This window comes from Colobus angolensis, unplaced genomic scaffold (genome assembly GCF_000951035.1).
Source record: "Colobus angolensis palliatus isolate OR3802 unplaced genomic scaffold, Cang.pa_1.0 Scaffold35, whole genome shotgun sequence".
Taxonomy (NCBI): domain Eukaryota; kingdom Metazoa; phylum Chordata; class Mammalia; order Primates; family Cercopithecidae; genus Colobus; species Colobus angolensis.
In genome coordinates this window covers 5696725-5705322 of record NW_012116821.1, presented here as the reverse complement: position 1 = coordinate 5705322, position 8598 = coordinate 5696725, and the positions used below count along the sequence as shown (strand labels likewise).

General features: G+C 36.8%; 1 protein-coding gene across 5 annotated transcripts in view; it reads right to left on the bottom strand.

Moving 5' to 3' along the window:
- Positions 1-8598, bottom strand: part of CDK19 (cyclin-dependent kinase 19) — a 225971-nt gene that overhangs the window by 39588 nt on the left and 177785 nt on the right. The gene's annotated exons all lie outside the window — the stretch shown is intronic.

The following is an 8598-nucleotide window of genomic DNA, read 5'->3' as shown; positions in this document are numbered from 1 at the left end:
GGGGCGGGGAAGATAAAAGGTAGAAATCCATGAACCAGAGAGAATTATGAAGCCTTTGGGACAACTGGAGCAAGACGAGAAAAAGTGCAAATAAACTACATTAGATCCAGTAGAGAATAGAAAAATTTAAAAAATCCCATGAATAACTTTATTAATTTGAAAATGTAAATAAAGTCAAAAATGTAACTTACAAATTGATTCACAATGAATTACAAAAACTGAAGAAACTAAGAAATGCTAAATAAACTAAAACTGTAGTTAAAAATCTTTCTGAGAAAACACCGACCACAGATGATTTTAAAGGCGAGTTCTGAAAATTTTCAACAAACGTATTGTTTCAATGTGATTCAAACACTGTCACATAACAGAAAAAGATGAAATGCTCCAAACATATTCTAGAAGGTCAATATAATGTTGGTAGCAAAACCAAAGAATGAAAAAGAAAAACTTCAGGCCAACCTTACTCATGCATATAGTTGTAAAAATATTTAACAAAATATTAGTAAACCAAATCCATCCAAATGGCTTAATATGAGAAAATCTATGTAAGTTTATCACCATATGAACAGACTAAAGAAGAAAATGATAAAATCATCTCGATAGATGCTTGGGGAAAAAAACCAGGTGATAGAATTTAACACCCATTCATGATAAATTTTCAGCAAGTTAGGCTAGAAAAAATCTACCTTAACCTGACAACAGGCACACACCAAAAAATTAAGAAGGAAACATTAGAAGCATTTCCTTTAAAATCAGAAATAATACAAGAATGCCTACTATCACCACTTCTAAAATCAACATTGTAATATAAACCTGGTACTATAAAACAATAATTAAAGGCATATAGACTGAAGGGCAGAAACAAAAGTATTGTTATTTGCAGAAGCTATAATTATCTACATAGAAAACCGAAGTATTTACAGACAAATTGTTGGCAATAGTAACAGAGCTTAGCAAGCTGTCTGGCTAATTGAATAAAATGAAAGAGTCAATTGTATTTCTATATACCAGGAAAAAAAGAGCTAGGGAATATAATTTTTCAAAGGTAACACTTCTATAGCAAGAAAAACCATACAATGCCTAGGAATAAATATATCAAAGAATGTACAAGATTGGTATGCAGAACACCATGAAACCTTATCTTCTTTTTTGAGACGGAGTCTTGCTGTCGCCCAGGTTGGAGTGCAGTGGCGTTATCTTGGCTGACTGCAACCTCTGCCTTCCAGGTTCAAGCGATTCTCCTGCCTCAGCCTTCTGAGTAGCTGGGATTACAGGCGCATGCCACCACACCTGGCTAATTTTTGTATTTTTAGTAGAGATGGGGTTTCACCATGTTGGTCAGGCTGGTCTCGAACTCCTAACCTCGTGATCCCCTTGGCCTCCCAAAGTGCTGTGATTACATGTGTGGGCCTCCGTGCCTGGCCGAAACCTAATCTTAAATGACATTTTAAAAATCTTGAATAAATTAACCCATGTATATAGATAAGAAGATTCAATACAGAAAAAAAATCGATTCTCCCCATACTTATCTGTAAATTCCATTTATAGTAATTTCAATCAAAATCCCAGTAGGGATTTTGTTCCTATGGAACAAATTGATCAGTGGGATAGAGCGGAGATCCTCAACGGAATCATGATACCAAGAGAAGGGAAACCTGAGATCAGCAGAGAAAGGAGGATCTGTTCAATAAATGGTGTTGGTACAAGTTATCCAAATGTGGAAAAAATCAATTAAATGAATCTTCACTTCATACCATAAACACATCAATTTTAGGCAGATTAAAAAGGTAAATGTGAAAAGCAAAACTTTAAAACTTTTGGAGAAAAATATAGAACGTGTTTTTGATCCTAAGTTAGGGAAGAATTTCTTAAACAAGATACAAAACAAAAACCCTAATCATAAAAGAAAAGACTGATAAATTTGGCTATATTAAAATAACTTCCAATTATCAAAAGATAAAGCAGATAAATGACAAAGCACAAACTGGCAGAAATATACACAACACATATAAGCAACAAAGATTCAATATGCAAAATAAAGAACTCCTACAAGTCAATATGAAAAACGACAAAATAGAAAAACGGGCAAAATGTCTGAACAGGCATTTAACTAAAGCACAGACAGGTTTAACCAATACACATATAAAAAGATGTTCAACCTCATCAATAATGAGGGAAATATAAATTAAGATCACAATGAGATACCACTTTATACTACTAGATGGGTTCAAAATTTAGAATACTGAATAGGAAGCAGGTCAGTCAGAATTCCAGTACATAGCTGGTGGCAGAATAGTTGTTGGTACAACTTCTTTGGAAAACAATTTGGCATGACCTTGCAAAAGGAACAACTGTATATAGCCTTGGAATCAGTAATGTCATTTTTAAAAATGCCAGATTGTAATTTTTTTAAAAACTCTGGTAGAGTCACACAATGAATTTTAATATAGCAATAAAAAAATCACTGAATTACAAATAATTGTAAAAACATGTTCAAATCTTAGAAGCATTTTGTTGGGTTAAAAAAAAGCAAGATTTAAGACTATACAGAACAGGATGCCATTTCATAAAGCTTAAAACCAGACAAAGCTAAAGAATATACTGTTTAGACACTTATAAAAATGTGATAGCTCTTTAAGTAGAAGAGAGTAATAGATTCAAAATCCAAGATGTATGTTACCTCTTGGGAGGAGGCAGGAGGATAGAATGGGGGAAACATAAACATAAGCCTGCTACTGGTAACCTTCCACTTACTGGGTAAAGTGACAGGCAACAGTTTATTGTATTTTTATGCTTTGTAACATCCATAAATATTCCAAATATTCTTGTATATGTATCATATAATAAGAAGATAACAGAGACAAAAAATAAAGCAAGGCATGGAGACAGGCATTGTTGGGAATGGGTTGGGAGGGTATAATTGTCAGCATTATTTAAGCATTATTTTAGATTCTTCAGAGAAAGCCTCTTTGAGAAGGTAACATTTGGGATAAGACCTGAGTCAGCTGGGTGTCTAAGGGAAGGACAGTCCTCGCAGAGTGAGGAGCAAGCTGCAAGGTCCGAAGCAAAAGAGGGGATACCTGGTGAACTGGAGACAAGACTAAGGAGAATAGGAGGGGTCAGGAAAAATAGAGTGATACAGAGATGGTAATTATAAAGAGAGGAAACCCAAGGAAGGGCTTGCTTGCTGTTTCAAACGGTTCTGTTTTCATCCAAGTCATTTTAGTACCAGAATTGGGCAGGTTCTTGAGCACCTTCTGGCCTTTGCTTTGGCAGTTGGGGAGGATTGCTACTGCTACAAGGTTTGCAGGAGGGCAAGGGCAAGGTCATGGTGTTAAGAGCAGTTAGGAAAAACCTGGGTGAGCTAGCAGACTGGCTAATGAGAGAAAGAGCAAAGAGGTCAATGTGAGAAGAGGAGTAAGGACCAGAAATTGAGAGGTCAGGCAAAGGGTTGGGAAGGGGGTTGTCAGTTATACAGAATCACACAACTTGGAGAGACTTCGGGTTTTACATGACAAGGATTAGCATCACTTGTTATATTATCTTGTCTTCCCATAATTTTTAAACAGTTGAAATCGATGTACTATCTATCCGTCTATCATCTATCTATCTATTTATCTATCTATCTATCTATCTATCTATCTTTCCTTCTGCCCAATTTCTGATGGCAGATGATTTGAAGAGATTATCACTTCTAGTACACTAAATATTTCTACAATGTTTGATTTTGTCTATTTTGGTATTGCTTATAATTAGAGAAATGGCATTTTAAAACATATAATAAAAATAGGCCGGGCACGATGGCACAAGTCTGTAATCCCAGCACTATGGGAGGCCGAGAAGGGCAGATCGCTTGTGCTCAGGAGTTTGAAACCAGCCTGGGCAACATGGCGAAAACCCCTATCTCTAAAAAAAATACACGCGTATTCCTGGATTTGGTTTACTAGTATTTTGTTTAATATTTTTACAACTATACTCACAGGTGAGGTTGGCCTGAAATTTTTCTTTTTCATACTTTGTCTGGTTTTGCTATCAAGATTATACTGGCTTTCTAGAATGTTTGGAGCATTGCCCCTTTCTCTATTATTTGACAATGTTTGAATAATATCAAAACAATCAGGTGAAAATTTTGAGAACCTGTCTCTAAGATCATCTGGAGTTGATGTTTTCTCAGAAAGATTTTTAACTACAGTTTTAGTTTATTTAGCATTTCTTAGCTTCTTCAGTCTAAGAAAGAAATAATAAATAAATAAAAGAAGGAAGCAAAGGAGAATAAAGGGAGGTTAGAGGAACAAGAGTCAGTGAAAGATTCTGTGAAGGGAGAATTGCCTGAACCTGGGACGTGGAGGTTGCAGTGAGCTGAGATCACGCCACTCCACTCCAGCCTGGGCAACAGAGCGAGATCCTGTCCCAAAAAACAAACAGACAACAACAACAACAAAAAACAAATAAAGAAAAAAAAGAGAAAGATCCTGTGAAGGAACATCAAAGGTAAGAAAACCAAAAACATAAAAAATAAATAAATAAGATAAAAAAGAAAACAAAGGTAAGAAAACCTAGACAGCACAGGGTTCTCGAAGCTAAGAGAACCTAAAAAGGAAGAAGTAGCCATCAGGTGCAACATAATGAAAGCTGAGAAGAGGCCTTTGGAATGGACAACTGGGTCATATAAGTGATTCCGAAAAAATAATTTCTGTGCATTAACAGAAGTCAGACACAGTAAATGAGATCCAAATACATGGGGAAAAGGTAAAGGCAGATTTTAGAGGACACTTTTGAAAGCCTTAGTGAGAATGGGATCTCTGGGGGACATAACAATTTTTTTAATTGTAAAATGATCAAATAAGCTATCTTATTTTTTTATTATTTTTCATTCTTTAAGTTTGAGCTTAAACCCTTTAAAAATAAAGATAGTAAGATAAAAACACCACGAAGTGTGAGATCTGAGAGCAAAAATTGCTTCATGTAAATGAACATAGATTATAAGCTGCTGAATGCAAGTAGTACAGGAGGTGGTTTTAGATCACTCAGCTATCTCTTGATAGAAGTTCTTGCAGTCACTCTATGTCGAAACAGAATATGAGTAACACAATGGAATGAAGACACAAAGAGAGAGGAAAGAGGAATATCTCTTTTCTAGTATTGAAGTTAGTAGAGAATACCTTTGATTTAACATACTTGAAGCCTATGGAAGCTCTAAGTGTGGACTCTCCATGTAAAGTCTGAGGTGAGGGCAGAGGCAGTGACATCATTTAGGGGAGTAGTAGCTTATGAGCTCTTTTGTAGTTTGACAACCGAACCTAGAGCTTGGGCAGTAACCACAGAGAAGGGCTCCTGTAGTCAAGTGAAGACCTGGAATTGCAGAGGGAAGTCATTTTTAAATGTGCATTTCTTTACTGGGATTGCCTGTTCCCTTTAGAACAAGTAAATAAATGCTAAGGTCTCAAGATACTTGATGTTTCAAAATATGAATGATGTTTCAAAATATGAAACTTGATGTTTTAAAATACAAATGAACAATATAATCACCATCACAGTGTGTTTAATTTTTCAAAGAATTTTCACATCCATCATTTCATCTTTCTTAATGGAAATATTCAAGGGTATACAAGGCTATGGGTCAAGTCTCAGGGCAACCCCATCCAATCCTCAAGATTCTATACTAAGTTGTGTTTGCAGATGTTATGCTTAATTTTCAAAAGACGAACAGTGATTAATTTTAGTGAAAGTATACGTTTTTTTAAAAAAAAGAAAGAAAACTACAGTTCATGCATACACACCTTCACCCACATAAAAAACCTAAAAGGATGAAGAAAGGATACCAAAATTGTTCTGACCTAGTTACATCCCAATTAACACAGACTATGCTTTACTAAAACTCCTCTTCTTACTGTGAACACAAAATGCCAGCTGTGAAAGAAAGTGATACTGCTGGGTTTGCACACTTTGGTTACCATAGAAACAGTAGAAATGGCAAGAGTTGGATGCCTCGCATTTAAGTTATCGGCAATAAAATCAGATAGATAAACCAATGCCCAGGGTTCATTTTAGTTAAATTGTATTTTAAAGGCAAAAGTCTGGGAAATAATGTGATAAGTAACATGATTACTCAGAAGCTATTCCTGAAATGTCTGCATTTTAGCAGAATTTAGTTAATGCTTGAATTTATATTCATTATACTTTACATGTACTCCAGATTTGCTTTTTCCTTCTATAGAATCAATTTTTTCACAGGGTTAAATATATTTCAGTTAATTGGCACATTATGAGTAGCACAGCCTAAAGATATACAATCTTTCTACTACACTTGCTTTCTCTCTCCCCAGGACATTTGGGACAAAAATATGAAACTCATAATATGCCTCTTATCAGTACCAATAAAGAGAGAAAAAGACAAACACAATTGTCTACAATCCTGAGTAACAGGAACAGAGACAATCAGAATATCAATCGGACTAGTTTCTGAAACAATGAACACTGTAGGCTTGATATTAATGGCTACAACCATACTTTTATTTAAATATTGTTAGTGGTGACACAACTTTCCTCACATTTGATACAAACGTACATTCCCAGGAAAAAACCCTCAGTTCATGCTCCTTTCTTTACACTGTTCTTCATAGTTTACCCTGAACAAATAAGATTCTGCACTGTAACAAATAGGGCAAAGAACTACCTAAGAGTAAAATCTATGCCTGTTTCTTCTTTTTTTCTTAAGCAGTTATTGGCTACTAGCATTAGTTTATCATAACTGCTTACCCCTTAAAACAACTTCACTGATTAGACAGTAGGTGATTTAAAATACAGAGAATCTGATCATTGTGATTGCAACTTCCTAGAGGGCAGGGAGAATCATTCTGTCACAACTTTATATGTCTGCCGAGAACTAGGTACATACTGTGTTTAATACATATTTGCTGAATGAGTAAACAATTAAGTGAATGAGCTACATTGCCAATGGTTTGTACTCATAATCCATCCAGCTATGGGGTAAGGTATGAGTGTCCTCTGACAGGCAAATTCCCAATTTGAAAAGAAGATGGCTGCGTGCAGTGGCTCATGCCTGTAATCCCAGAACTTTGGGAGGCCAAGGCGGGCAGATCACCTGAGGTCAGGAGTTTGAGACCAGCCTGACCAACATGGAGAAATCCCGCCTCTATTAAAAATACAAAAAAGTAGCCGTATGTGGTGGTGCATGCCTGTAATCTCAGTCACACGGGAGGCTAAGGCAGGAGAATCGCTTTAACCGGGGAGGTGTAGGTTATAGTGAGCCAAGATCACGCCACTGCTTTCCATCCTGGGTAATAAGAGCAAAACTCTGTCTCGAAAAAAAAAAAAAGAAAGAAAGAAAGAAAAAAGAAAAGAAGTTGAAGGAAACTAGAATAAAGACCTCAAAACATGCCAAGCTCACTTTGAATAAAGGTTTTTAAAAGTTATTATTTTACTTTATTCTGGGGTTTCAAAAATCCTCTATAGGCTGGACGCGGTGGTTCACGCCTGCAATCCCAGCACTTTGGGAGGCCGAGGTGGGTGGATCACGAAGTCAGGAGTTCGAGACCAGCCTGGCCAACATAGTAAAACCCTGTCACCACTAAAAATACAAAAGTCAGTCGGGCATGGTGGCATGCGCCTGTAGTCCTAGCTACTTGGGAGGTTGAGGCAGGAGAATCGCTTGAACCCAGGAGGCGGAGGTTGTGCTGAGCTGAGTTTGTGTCACTGCACTCCAGCCTGGGCAACAGAGCAAGACTCTGTCTCAAAATAAATAAATAAATAAATAAATAAATAAATAAATAAAATTAAATCCTCTATATGCTAATGGCCCCCAAATCTATACCTCTAGGTCTCTAACCTTCCATATATCTTAGAGATATGTTGACTGCATGTTGACCATCACCACAGTCACCTCAAACTCAACTTGTCCAAACTAGATTTTTACTTTTCCCTGTCAAAACTGCCTCTTTTTTTGGTAAATCCTTTCTCAGTCACAAAGTCAACAACAGCAGAAGTCTGAACTTGCACTGATGCTCTCTTTTCTCCCTCAAATCTAACCAATCCTCAGATCTGACTACTTACATCCTACATTTTTGTCGACTATCTCCCCTCCTCTCAATTTGGATCACCTCTGTCATAGTTCAGGCCTTCTTTATTTCCCCACCAGCTGACTTCAACCACCTGATAAGGCTGCTATCCCTAAGTCCTCAAACCAACTCTCCATAGCCCTGTCTGAGTGGTCTATCTTTAACAAAAACCTGACCAGCTCAGGAAACTGGACACAGGAAAAATCCACACTTCTAAATAGGACAACTAAGATCCACCATAATCCAGTCCTCTTTCTCCTGCCTCTTCTTTTACTACTTCTTGCCTTGTCCCAGTAATATAAAGTGCTTGTACTTTCTTCTCTATGCCCTTATTCAGACTCCTCTGCCTGGGATGCTCCCCTGACCCGCCTCTCTTCACCTTACCAATTTCTATGAATCCTTTCCTATTCAGCTCAGTATGAATCGTCCAAGGTACTCAGTACCTTATGCTTAGCTGATCCTTGCATGTACCTCATAATTTCTTTTTCTTTTTTTTTTTTTTGAGACGGAGTCTTGCTCT